Here is a 13,967-nt window from a genome sequence, read left to right as displayed (position 1 = left end):
TGAAATGTATTGTTCTCATCAATACCTATCGATTTTCCAAAAAAAAGTTTGCCACGCCCACTCTAACGCCCACAAACCGCCCAAACCTATGGCGCCCACGATTTTCATGCTAGATACAAAATTTTAACTGAAATGTGTTGGTCACGGGAATACCTAACGATTGATCAAAAAAAAAAATTGCCACGCCCACTCTAACGTCCATAACTCTTAAGTCTGTATACCGTCGGTAGGTGGCGCATTTTAATCTCGCTTTGTTGCTTGCATATCTCCATTTACCTTTGGTCCCATTAGCTGAGTTACGGGTATCTGATAGTTGCGGTACTCGACTAAAGCGTTCTTCCTTATTTTTTTTGCAAAATACTTCGGTTGATATAATAAAACGGTGTAAAAGTTTAGAAATGATATATAGGTGGCTTTAAGTTAGATTGAAACTTTGTTGTGTTTCCACCAAAAACATTTTGGTATTTGTCGGATTATTGCTCGTAGAATAAAGGGGGTAAACTAGATTCGTCGGAAAGTATGTAACAGGCAGAAGGAAGCGTTTCCGACCCCATATATATATTCTTGATCAGGTTTACTAGCCGAGTCGATCTAGCCATGTCCGTCTGTCCGTCTGACCGTGTGTCCGTCTGTCCGTATGAACGCTGAGATCTCGGAAACTATAAGAGCTACAGTACTGGGATTAGGAATCCAGATTCCTGAGATTCTGTGCAGCGCAAGTTTCTTTCAGTAGAGTGCCACGCCCACTATAAGCAAGTTTATTACACGAATATGCCACACCCACTCTAACGCCCATAAACCGCCCAAACCCGTGGCACCCACAATTTTTATTCTAGGTAAAAAATTTTAACTGAAATGTATTAGTCTCGTTAATATCTATCGGTTGATCCAAAAAAAATTTCATTCTAGATTAAACAAGGAAGAACGTCTATTGTCGAGTATTTCGACTATCAGATACCCGTTACTCAGCTAAGGGGACCAAAGGGAAATGGAGATATGCAAGCAGCAAAGTGAGGTTGAAATGCGCCACCTACCGGCGGTACATAGATTTAAGCGTTATGGTCGTTAGAGTGGATTAATCGATAGGTATTGACGAGACAAATACATTTCAGTTAAACTTTTTTATCTGGAATGAAAATTGTGGGCGCCACAGGCTTATGCGGCTTGTATGGGTTGGAGTAGGAGTGGCATATTTGCGTAACAAAATTGCGCTGCGAACAAGGCTACGGAATCTTCATCTGAAATCCCAATTCTCTATCTTTGAGAGTTTCCGAGATACCCGCGTTCATATGTACGATTTTTTGTAGTTTGTGGGCGGTTTATGGGCGTTAGGGTGGGCGAGGCAAACTTTTTTTTGGGTCAATTGATAGGTATTGATGAGAACATTACATTTCAGTTAAAACTTTTATTCTAGCATCAAAACTGTATGAGCAACAGTTTTGGGCGGTTTGTGGGTGTTAGAGTGGGCGTGGAACATTTTTTTTTTATCAATCGATAGGTATTGACGATACCAATACATTTCAGTTAAAATTTTTTATCTAGCATGAACATTGTGGGCGTCACAGGCTTGGGCGGTTTGTGGGCGTTAAAGTGGGCGTGGCACACCTTTTTTTTGGGTCAATCGATAGGTATTGATGAGAACAATGCATTTTAGTTTAAATTTTTATTCTATCATCAAAACTGTATGAGCAACAGTTTTGGGCGGTTTGTGGGTGTTAGAGTGGGCGTGGAACATTTTTTTTTGATCAATCGATAGGTATTGACAAGACCAATAAATTTCAGTTAAAATTTTGTATCTAGCATAAAAATGTTGGGCGCCACAGGTGTGGTATATTCGCGTAACAAACTTGCGCTGCGTACAAGGCTACTGAATCTAAATCTGAGATTCCAATTGTTTTTCTGTTATAGTTTGCGAAATATCCGCGTTCATACTTACTATTTTTCGAAGTTTGTGGGCGGTTTGTGGGCGTTACGGTGGGCGTGGCAAATTTTTTGGTTCAATCGATTGGTATTAATAAGAATAATACATTTCAGTTAAAATTGTTTATCTTGCATGAAAACTGTAGGAGCCACAGTTTTGGGTGGTTTGTGGGAGTTAGAGTGCGCGTGGAACAAACTTGCGCTGCGCAGGAATCTCAGGAATCTGCATGCCCTATCCCAGTATTGTAGCTCCTATATTTTCCGAGATCTCAGCGTTCATACGGACAGAAGGATAGACGGACATGGCTAGATCGACTCGGCTAGTGATCCCGATCAAGAATATACATACTTATGGGGTCGGAAACGCTTCCTTCTGCCTGTTACATACTTTCCGACGAATCTAGTATACCCTATTACTCTACGAGTAACGGTTATAATAACAAAAATGTAAACTCTAACTAAAATTCAAATTCCAACTTGACAAGGAAGAACGCTATGGTCGAGTACCACGACCATCAGATACCCGTTACTCAGCTTAAGGGTCCAAAGGGAAATGGAAAAATGCAAGCAGCAAAGCGAGATTGAAGTGCGTAACCTAACCGTGGTCTTAATATATGTTAATGTGGGCGGTAGACAGATATAAGCGTTTTTGGCTTTAGAGTGGGCGTGGAAAATTTTTTTTGGATCGATCGATAGGTATTAACGAGACCAACACTTCAGTTAAAATGTTGTATCTAGCATGAAAATTGTGGGCTGCACAGGCTTGGACGAATCTAGTATACCCTATTACTCTACGAGTAACGGTTATAATAACAAAAATGTAAACTCTAACTAAAATTCAAATTCCAACTTGACAAGGAAGAACGCTATGGTCGAGTACCACGACCATCAGATACCCGTTACTCAGCTTAAGGGTCCAAAGGGAAATGGAAAAATGCAAGCAGCAAAGCGAGATTGAAGTGCGTAACCTAACCGTGGTCTTAATATATGTTAATGTGGGCGGTAGACAGATATAAGCGTTTTTGGCTTTAGAGTGGGCGTGGAAAATTTTTTTTGGATCGATCGATAGGTATTAACGAGACCAACACTTCAGTTAAAATGTTGTATCTAGCATGAAAATTGTGGGCTGCACAGGCTTGGGCGGTTTGTGGTCTTTAGAGTGGGCGTGGCAATATTTTGTGGACGGTTTGTGGGCGTTAAAGTGGGCGTGCCATTTTTGTGGGTCAATCAATAGGTATTGATGAGAACAATTCATTTCAGTTAAAATGTTTATTCTAGCATGAAAACTGTAGGAGCCGCTATAGTCGAGTGCCTTGACTATCAGATACCCGTTACTCAGCTAAAGGGATCAAAGAGAAATGGAGATATGCAAGCAGCAAAGCGAGATTAAAATACGCCACCTACCGGTAGACACATTTAAGCGTTATGGGCGTTAGAGTGGGCGTGGCAAATTTTTAGATCAATCGATAGGTATTGACGAGACCAATACATTTCAGTTAAAATTTTTATTCTAGCATCAAAACTGTAGGAGCCACAGTTTTGGGCGGTTTGTGGGCGTTAGAGTGGGCGTGGCACTCCTCTGAAACAAACTTGCGCTGCGTAAGAAGCTCAGGAATCTGCACGCCAAATCTCAATAGCCTAGCTCTCATAGTTTCCGAGATCTCAGCGTTCATCCGGACAGACAGACAGCCGGACAGACGGACATGGCTAGATCGACTCGGCTAGTGATCCTGATCAAAAATATATATACTTTATGGGGTCGGAAACGCTTCCTTCTGCCTGTTACATACTTTCCGACGAATCTAGTATACCCTTTTACTCTACGAGTAACGAGTAAAAATCAGGATTTGACTATATTAGTACCTGGAAACCCCATTAATAAGGAAAGCGTCTGGTAGTCATTAATAAATGTTAGTTAAATATTTAAAGCTTTAAAATGGCTCAAAGGAAATAATCCAATTTGTTGTGATATTTCGCTTCCCTATAACTCAGAAGAGCTTTTGGATGGGGCGAAAGTTTGTTGCGTTTATGATTCGAATGAGTGCGAGTTGCATGATGTTATAATGTACATAATATATCGATTCGATAAAATAAATAAACTATTTTAAATTTATGATTTCGGCCCGCAACAGTAAATATTTATTTACCTACACGTAAATTTTCTGTTGTAGCGTGCCGAATAAAAAAGTTTAATATAGTTTATTTATTTTTCCGAATGTTTTATCATTTTTCGTCACAATTGTTGATATTAGAAATTTTTGTTAAAGGCGCGTTCGCCTCTACTTTAATAATAGTTTAACAGTAAATTTTAATAAGTTTAATATAGTTTATTTATTTTTCGAATGTTATATCATTTTTTGTCACAATTGTTGATATCAGAAATTTTTATTAAAAGCGCGTTCGCCTCTACTTTTTAACTCGTTAAGAGGTGTTTTTCTTTGCTCTCAATATATGGTTATGTGGGCGTTAGACTGATTTAAGCGTTATGGGAGTTAGAGTGGGCGTGTCAAACATTTTTTCTTTTATCAATCGATAGGTGTTGACGAGACTAATACATTTCAGTTAAAAATTTGTACTTAGCATGAAAATTGTATGCGCCACAGGTTTAGGCGGTTTGTGGGCGTTAAAGTGGGCGTGGCATATTTGCGTAATAAACTTCCGCTGCGTACAAAGCTATGTAATCTAAATCTGAAATCCCAATTCTCTATCTTTGATAGTTTCCTAAATATCTGCGTTCATACATACGATTTTTTGAAGTTTGTTGGCGGTTTGTGGGCGTTAAAGTGGGCGTGGCACCCTGCTAAAACAAACTTGCGCTGAGTAGGAAGCTCAGGAATCTGCATGCCGAATCCCAAGAGCCTAGGTCTTATATTTTCAGTCTCGCTTTGCTGCTTGCATATCTCCATTTCCTTTGGTCCCATTAGCTGATTAATGGGTATCTGATAGTCGCGGTACTAGACCATAGCGTTATTTCTTGTTTTTTTTTACATTATCCTACCTGTTATTATACCCGTTGCTCGTAGAGTAAAGGCTTATACTATATTCGTTGGAAAGTATGTAACAGTGTAGAAATGCTGGTTCGAGCTTTCATTAGGAATCCCCAAATGTAGGCAGCAAGAACAACCCATCAAAAGATACAGAACAAGGCAAGGGCAAAAACTCAGAGCAAATTGCCATTCCTGGTTTTGACTTTTGAGAATAGGAAAAAAATCAGTTGATTGGTTCCATCTTTGGCGGCCAATACATCCGGTTGGGGGTAACATACCTTAGCCACGAGCTCGGCAAATTCTTTTCGATTTTGATCGTCAAGGAGGACAGTCCAGCAGCTCCAAAAGGTTTCGGGGCCTTGAAAAAAGAAATCTTTTTTTTTCTTACCGTAACGGAAAGCCTCCTCGTGCAGACCAACGGAATTTTGAAAACGAAAAGGAGTTATATTTTTTTTGATTTCATGCTGCCATGTTAGGAAAATATACCAAACTTTATGTATAGCCGATCTAAGGGAATGCTTATGCAATTTCTTTCTCGTTCCCTCGATGTGTCTCCAGCTTGGCACACAGCCGCAAAATCACCAAGCAGCCTCCAATTAACAAAACAACCAGAAGGAAAGATACTTTCCCATCCAGCCATAAACCAATTCGCCCAGACCGAAAGCCACAAGTCAATTCGCAGGAGATAGAAAATTTCCAGCCACTCAGCACTCCGTTTTCTAAGTTGGAAATCTTTCCCGAACCAGGGAAAGATACTTCCCCATCCAGCCATAAACCAATTCGCCCAGACCGAAAGCCACAAGTCAATTCGCAGGAGATAGAAAATTTCCAGCCACTCAGCACTCCGTTTTCTAAGTTGGAAATCTTTCCCGAGCCAGGGAATTTGCTCAGCTTACCAGAGCGAGCTGCTTTCCGCCTCTCTCCCGGATTTCAGCCGGGAGGCCCAAAGCCCTTTGCGCCGACCACGCTGGTTAAGCGTAGTAGTAGTTCGCGCCATGCTTAGCACGCCAGTTGCAATCCAAATACTGCAGCCCCGAAGACTGAACAGTTTTTTTAAGTCCCCAAAGCGTGAAAAAATGTAAAAAATATCCCAGCAGAGCCCTATAAATAGTATGATCAATTAAGTGCTTATTTTTTTGTTAATTTTTTTTTGGGTTAAGAAATGAAAAACGAAGTTGCGAAACAAAGGTAAAATGTGAGAGGGGTGAAATATTTCGGCATAAAAGAAAGGAAAACCAAAACATGTTTAAAGTGAAAGGAAAGGAAACAAAGAGAAGGAAAAGAACAAAAACAAGGAAGAACGCTATAGTCGAGTACCTCGACTATCAGATACCCGTTACTCAGCTAAATAGAGATATGCAAGCAGCAACTCGAGATTAAAATGCGCCACCTACCGGCGGAATACAGATTTAAGCGTTATGGGCATTAGAGTGGGCCTGGCAAATTTTTTTTTGGATCAATCGATAGGTATTGACGAGACCAAAACATTTCAGTTAAAATTTGTATTCTAGCGTCAAAACTGTAGGAGCCACAGTTATCTTATAGTTTCCGAGATCTCAGCGTTCATACGGCCAGACGGACATGGCTAGATCGACTCGGCTAGTGATCCTGATCAAGAAAATATATACTTGATGGGGTCGGAAACGCTTCCTTCTCCCTGTTACATACTTTCCGACGAATCTAGTATACGCTTTAATTCTACGAGTAACGGGTATAAAAATTGGAGCTGTAATTGACATAGAAAAAGTAATGAGATATGGGGGCAAAGAAGAAAAATTGATTTATAACGATGGCAGCTCTTTTATCAACTGTCCTTATCCGAAGAAAAAATCATTATTCCATTAAAGGAAGTTATTATACAAAAATACTTTGATGAATAGGCCCAAATCAGAATTGAGTCTGAAGAGGCAAATCAAAGTAAAACGAGTTTAGGATTACAAAATCCTGTACACGCCATCGTTGAACTATCCGACAAAACTACAAGTTTGGGATTTAAAAGTCCTGAACATGCCGTCGTTAAACTATCCGACAACAATGAAGCAAACAATATGAGTGAATCAATTCCAAATCAAAGAATGGATTTGGAAAATGAGATGAAGATAGTTATAGACTATAAACAAACTTAATAAAAACTCCATTTAGGACAGATATCTAATGCAAGATCGTTCGGTGATTTTGTCAAACCTTGGGAAAGCTAAACACTTTTCCACGATCGACTTGGAGTCTGGGTTTCACCAGATTCTCATGAAAAAACTTCATTTTCTATAAATATTGGAAAATATGAATTCTTGAGAATGCCATTTGGGCTAACGAACGCTCCCAGAATATTCCAACGTGCAATGGATGATATTTTGAGAGAACAAGTAGGTAAAACATGTCATGTTTATATGGATGGCATTATTATATTTTCTAAGACAATAGAACAACACTACAAAGACTTAACCGTCATAATTAATATATTGCTGAACGTAAATATGAAAATTTCAATTGAAAAATTCAAGTTCTTCCAATTAGAAACCACATTTCTGGGTTACGTTGTTTCTCACAATGTAATCAAATTCGACCCGAAAAATATCTACATATTTAAAATACCCAATTCCAAAAAACATTCGCTGGCTGGAAGCTTCCTAGGCCTTACCGGCTATTAAAGAAAATATATATTTCCAAACCTCTAAAAATGTATTTGGAAGGTCAAAATGGTAAAGTCCAGAAAAGTGTCTGTCGGGTCACGCAGCCGCAGCAGCCAACTAACTTCTTAATTCGATCTCTTATATTAATGGCATCGCGAAAGGTAGCTCTCTTTATCTAGCTCTCTCGTCTTTTGTGTACTTGCATTTTTCGGCCCAGCTTTCGGCTGGCTGTCCCTTTGTAAATCAGTACGAATTCTGATCTCGACATAAAACGCATTCTCGTCTCGCCTGCTGTACTCTCTCTCGCTAATAAATTGTTAACAAGCCTAAAGCAACCTGAAATTCGTATTTTAATTTAGCAACAACTAATAAAAAAGCTTATTAGTTCAACATTGGTGACCCCGACGTGATTTGTGCATAAATAATACTAAGTGCAAATCATATAAGTCTATTTATTGACTTTTTTCATTCTTGTTTCTGCGGTGCATTGGCGTAGCAACAATCATAAGGCCTTAAATGCAGTGAGCGCTATAAATAAATAGCAGTTGGTGATTGCGGAAATTTACACATAAGGCGCAAAATCAGCTATACATAGAAGCGTACATAGCCAAGTAACGGGCTGTTATTCCCTCGTTTGCTTTGCGCTCATCTTCCCGCTGGAGCCGAATTTCGGGCATTTCGTCTTCTGTTGTTGTTGTAGCCATGCCTACGGGAGCTTTTGGAGATGTTACCGCTGATGCAAACAGGGCAATATTTTTAAAGCGCAAGGCAACGGCTTTATTTAATAGAGTGGAGCGCTTAGTGGATTCCCTATCAAGTGCGGCGTTAACTTCATGCGACGAATCCGGTCTTCATGTGAGGTTAGAGTTGATTGATGAGCTTCAAGAGTCATTTAAAAAGGTGCTCGGTGAGCTCGAAGAGTTGGATTTAGAGGAAATTGAAAGTGATTTAAGTGAGAAATTTGATGACATTCTCGTAACTCTGAAGTCATCGGTTCGATCCGAAATTTCAAAGCGCACCTCACAGCTTCTTTCGCATTCAACTTTTGCTGACGGCATCACTCCGGGAGTTTTCGGCCCCCAGCAGCGTCAGCCTCGACATAGGGCAGCATTGCTGCCCCCACTGGAGCTTCCAAAATTCGCTGGAGGTTATGCAAATTGGTCTGACTTTTATTCTATGTTTACCACGATCATAGATAGTCATCCGGACCTCACCAACGTAGAAAAGCTGCAGCATCTACGATCATGCCTGAGGGACGCAGCGTTGGAAACTATTCGCTCATTGGAAATTTCGGATGGCAACTACGCAATTGCTTTAGATTTGATGAAAAATAGATTTGATAATCGACGTTTGGTTTTTCAGGCACACATTATTGAGATCCTGGGACTAAAGGCGGTGCAGAGTGGTTCCGTCTCGACACTATGGGATCTGTCCGATAAATTCAATGCTCATATTCGTGCTCTCAAGGGACTGGGCACGACAGAACAAATCGCAGGATGCATCATCGTCCAAGTTCTGTTCCAAAGGTTGGATCCGGCAAGTCAGGCAAAGTGGGAAGAGCGATTAGAGGACCCTGCCTTCGTCAATTTAATTCCTACGTGGGAGTCAATGGCATCATTTCTGGAGCAGCGATGCAGGACGTTGGAGACTATGGATTTCGCCATGGCAAACTATACGCCGGGCAATCAGGTGGGAAGTAACAGAATACCCAATGCGCGTAGATCAGCATTTGTTGCCTCGAACGCTAACCCCTGGATTTGTATATTCTGTAATGATACAGGGCATTCCATTTCTTATTGTCAGAATTTTAAAATCCTGTCTCCTGCGAATAGGTTTCAAGAAGCGAAGCGGCTCGGTCTTTGCATAAATTGTCTTAAGGTTGGTCATCAAGTTCGGCAATGCAACTCTAGTAGTTGTCGTTCATGCGGATCTAAGCACCACACCCTGCTTCATCTGGGAAACTCACCTTCTTTTCCTTCACAAGAAGGAGCACAGCTTCAAGAAGCACTTCCTTCTGCTTCACCCTCTGCACTGCCTTCCACTTCGACTGCTCTTATTGCACAGGAATTTAGTAATGATATTGTGCTCTTAGCAACGGCTAGCATTTTAGTAAAAAACCGTTCTGGGGTTTTCGTTCCCTGTCGAGCTCTACTCGATTCGGGCTCTCAACTGCATCTAATAACGCCCCGATTCGCAAATCAGCTTCAAGTAAAGAAAGTAAAATCCTCAGCATCTGTAACTGGAGTTGGAGATTCCAGTTTTGTGACGGACGGTCACTCGGTCAATATTACGATTCACTCCCGAACTTCCGAATACTCGGCCAACATTACCGCGGTGATTGCTCCGAACATAACAGAGCGACAGCCTAGCTTCAACGTCGACATTGGCAGCTGGAACATACCCAAAAATATACAGTTAGCTGACCCAAGGTTTTATGCTCCCCAGCGGGTGGATCTTTTAATCGGAGCCAGCCTCTTTTTCGAGATGTTGTGCGTTGGCCAAATCAAGCTCCCACCTGGATTACCCCTAATTCAAAAGACGCGTCTGGGTTGGGTTGTTTCTGGAGGCTATGGCCTTTCCAATGGCTCGGTTTTAATGTCGTCTCAAGATGAACTTCTCGCTAGTAGAGAGAATAGTTTCGATCGGTTAGATGATCTTCTTCGACGATTTTGGGAAGTGGAAAGCTGCGCCGAGCCAATTATACGCGCTACTAAGGAAGAATTGGACTGTGAAGCACATTTCGTAAGACACGTCAATCGTTTGCCAGCTGGTGATTATTCTGTTCGGCTGCCTGCCAAGTTTAATCTAGATCTTTTGGGAGAGTCCTACCAGCAAGCTTATCGAAGATTATTGTCCCTAGAGAGAAAGTTGAATCGTCAGCCATCTTTGAAGGCTCAATATGCAGCATTCATAAAAGAATATCTCGATCTAGGACATATGTCAGTTTCTGCCGCTGACATCGGGTTGTGCCGATATTTCTTGTCTCATCATTGCGTCATAAAGAAAGATAGCTCCACTACAAAGCTTCGCGTAGTTTTTGATGGATCGGCGGCCAGTTCCTCAGGCTATTCTCTCAACGATGTTCTTATGGCAGGCCCTGTTATTCAGCCTAAGCTGTTCCAGATTCTTCTACGGTTTCGTTCACACCCAGTAGCAATCACAGGAGACATTTGCAAAATGTACCGTTGTGTTAGGGTTCAGCCTGAGGACAGCCATTTGCAATGCATTTTGTGGAGGGACTCCCCCCAGGATCAATTGCGGGTGTTTAAGCTAGACACCGGCATGAAGCCAGCATCATTTCTGGCTGTGCGAGCTATGCATCAGTTGGCAGCAGACGAGCATACAGCGTTTCCGCTTGGGGCTGAGGTCATTCGTCGCGATTTTTATGTGGATGATTTGATATCTGGAGCCAAGTCCAAGGAAGAGGCAGTCATCATTATGGATCAGGCATCAAAACTTCTAGCCAAGGGAAAATTTAAGCTTAGAAAGTGGTGCTCCAATGTGTCGGCTGTTTTGGATGGAGTTGTTGTTCTGTTGCTGTTGCTTCGTCTTGTCCAGCGCTCACATTTATGGGATGACATCAAATCATTGCAGTCAAAGGGAATGGTGCACTCCTCCAGCTCGCTCGCATCTCTTTCGCCATTCATTGACCAATTTGGGCTTCTTAGAGTGGATGGCCGGCTGAAGAATTCTTCTCTGGATTTTAATGGGCGTCATCCAATTATGTTACCACGGAGTCATTCGGTCACTATTGCCATTATTACTCACTTTCATGAACGCAATCTGCACACTGGGCCACGGGCATTACTTGGCATAATTCGATCCCAATATTGGCCTATTGGGGGGAGAAAGACGGTAATGAAGGCGGTAAACAAGTGCATTAGATGCTTTCGAATGAAGCCTCGAGTAGTGGAGCATATAATGGCGGATCTTCCAAAGGAACGACTTGATGGATCTCATGCATTCGAAGTCACTGGCATTGACTTTTGCGGGCCATTTCTCTACAAGTCAGAGGTGCGAAGCAAGCCTCCAGTAAAATGCTACGTTTGTGTCTTCATTTGCTTCGCCACGAAGGCTATTCATCTGGAGTTGGTCAAGGATCTCTCTACGGTATCGTTTCTACATGGCCTCAAACGATTTATATGCACTAGAAGAAGGCCGCGGCAGATTTGGTCTGATAATGCAACCAACTTTGTTGGAGCTCGCAATGAGCTGCTCGAACTAAGGCGTCTTTTCCTCAGCAGTGATCATCAGAGAGCTACATTGGACTTTTGCCTAGCTGAGGCTATTGATTGGTGTTTCATTCCTCCTAGGTCGCCTCACTTTGGCGGTCTTTGGGAAGCGGCTGTAAAGATCGCTAAGCATCATTTCTACCGCGCTGTTGGCACTGCTGTTTTAGCCTTTGAGGAGTTGCGGAACCTGGTGTGTCACATTTCGGCGGTTGTTAATTCTCGACCATTAGTCTCGATTTCAGAAAACCCAGCTGATCTGGATGTATTAACCCCAGCACATTTTTTGAATGGTGGTCCGCCTTCTTCTTTCGTCGAGCCGGATGTGACCAGTCTTAACTTCAATCGCTTGGATGGATGGCAACGCGTGGCTTACTTGCAGCAGATCTTTTGGTCCCGATGGAAGGAAGAATACCTAACACTGCTACAACAGCGCTCCAAGTGGCGCACCCCAAAACCTGGCCTGGTTGTCGATGACTTAGTTCTGGTCAAGGACGAAAACTTGCCTCCCATGAAGTAGCCCCTCGCCAGAGTGCTCGAGCTTCTGCTCGCTGGAGATGGGGTTGCTCGAGTTGCCGTTCTGAAGACAGTATCAGGAGTGACAAAGCGAGCAGTAAACAAGCTGTGTCTGCTTCCCCTTAAGGATGATGTTGAAACCCAGGCTTCCAACGGGGGGAGTATGTCGGGTCACGCAGCCGCAGCAGCTAATTAACTTAATTCGATCTCTTATATTAATTGCATCGCGAAAGGTAGCTCCCTCTAGCTCTAGCTCTCTCGTTTTTTGTGTACTTGCATTCTTGGGCCCAGCATTCGGCTGGCTGTCCCTTTTTTAAAATCAGTACGAATTCTGATCTCGACATTAAATGTACTCTCGTCTCGCCTGATGTACTCTCTCTCGCTAACAAATTGTTAATAAGGATAAAACAACCTGAAATTCGTATTTTAATTTAGCAATAACTAATAAAAAAGCTGATACGTTCAACACTACTTTTAAATATACTTTTTAAACCTTTTCCCTCGACTTGAAAACTTTTCATCCAAAAAGTTTCTTAAAACAAAAATAATAGTAACTGCAAAAATAATTTTTGAAAAATAATTTTTGTTTATTTTTGCTTAAAGAAACTTTTTGCATAAAAAATTTTAGGTTTTCAAGTCGAGAAAAAAGTTTAAGAAGTAGATGTTAACACGAATTCGTCCTTTTCAATAAGTGTTGAAAGGGTTAAGAAATGTATTGTATCATTCAAACGGCATTAAAATTACCTTTCCATTTTGTTACGTGGGCGTATTAGTGCCCGAGTCCTGACAAGGACTTGGGCCGAGGGAGAGGCGTCCGATGTTCAGGCACCATTTGCCGGCATAAGCTACGTCGTATTCGGGTCGTGGGATCTTGGTAAGCCTCTCTCCTCTCCAACATAACGAGAATAAATATTAAAAGTGCCTGGAAAAATAATAATAGTCATCAAGTTCGTCAGTCATCAGTCCACACTGCCCAACAAGCTTAGCTGTCGCTTGATCGCAATACGATCGGGCTGTGTGTTGGCCATATTCCCTCCCCTTCACACATTCGTGTGCCAATGGATCGTCGCGGGCCGCGCAATACGATCCCCTATTGTCAAGGTTGTCCGTCGAAAGTTATGTCATTGTTCTTGACCTACTTCACTCCTCGCGTCAGCACACCCCCTTTGTTAGAGTTCTAGCACAACATGGTTTCGAATACTTTTTCACATTACAAATTTATTGGTTCATATTTAGGTCGGCGTGTGCCGGTGTTGAGTAACATAATATTGGTTAATTCATATAGGGATTAAATTAATTGACAATTATTGTATTAGCGGAGAGTATCGATTTGACCACCTGTGAAGGTGCACACATCAGCAAAATGCTGACTATTCACGACTGCAAACGTCGCTCAGAGGGCTCTTGCAATTGTCATACAATTACAAGGCTGATACTCGCCGCTGAAAAATTAACATTTAATTATTATGTATGGGGCTGAGGTCATTCGTCGCGATTTTTATGTGGATGATTTGATATCTGGAGCAAAGTCCAAGGAAGAGGCAGTCATCATTATGGATCAGGCATCAAAACTTCTAGCCAAGGGAAAATTTAAGCTTAGAAAGTGGTGCTCCAATGTGTCGGCTGTTTTGGATGGAGTTGTTGTTCTGTTGCTGTTGCTTCGTCTTGTCCAGCGCTCACATTTA

General features: G+C 41.8%; 1 protein-coding gene across 1 annotated transcript in view; it reads left to right on the top strand.

The window, feature by feature from the left end:
* kl-3 (dynein heavy chain 8, axonemal kl-3) overlaps positions 1-13,967 on the top strand; it is an 895,452-nt gene that overhangs the window by 2,006 nt on the left and 879,479 nt on the right. The gene's annotated exons all lie outside the window — the stretch shown is intronic.

This window comes from Drosophila suzukii, chromosome Y, assembly GCF_043229965.1.
Source record: "Drosophila suzukii chromosome Y, CBGP_Dsuzu_IsoJpt1.0, whole genome shotgun sequence".
Taxonomy (NCBI): domain Eukaryota; kingdom Metazoa; phylum Arthropoda; class Insecta; order Diptera; family Drosophilidae; genus Drosophila; species Drosophila suzukii.
The sequence above is the reverse complement of the archived record's forward strand: the minus strand, read 5'-3'. Positions and strand labels throughout refer to the sequence as shown.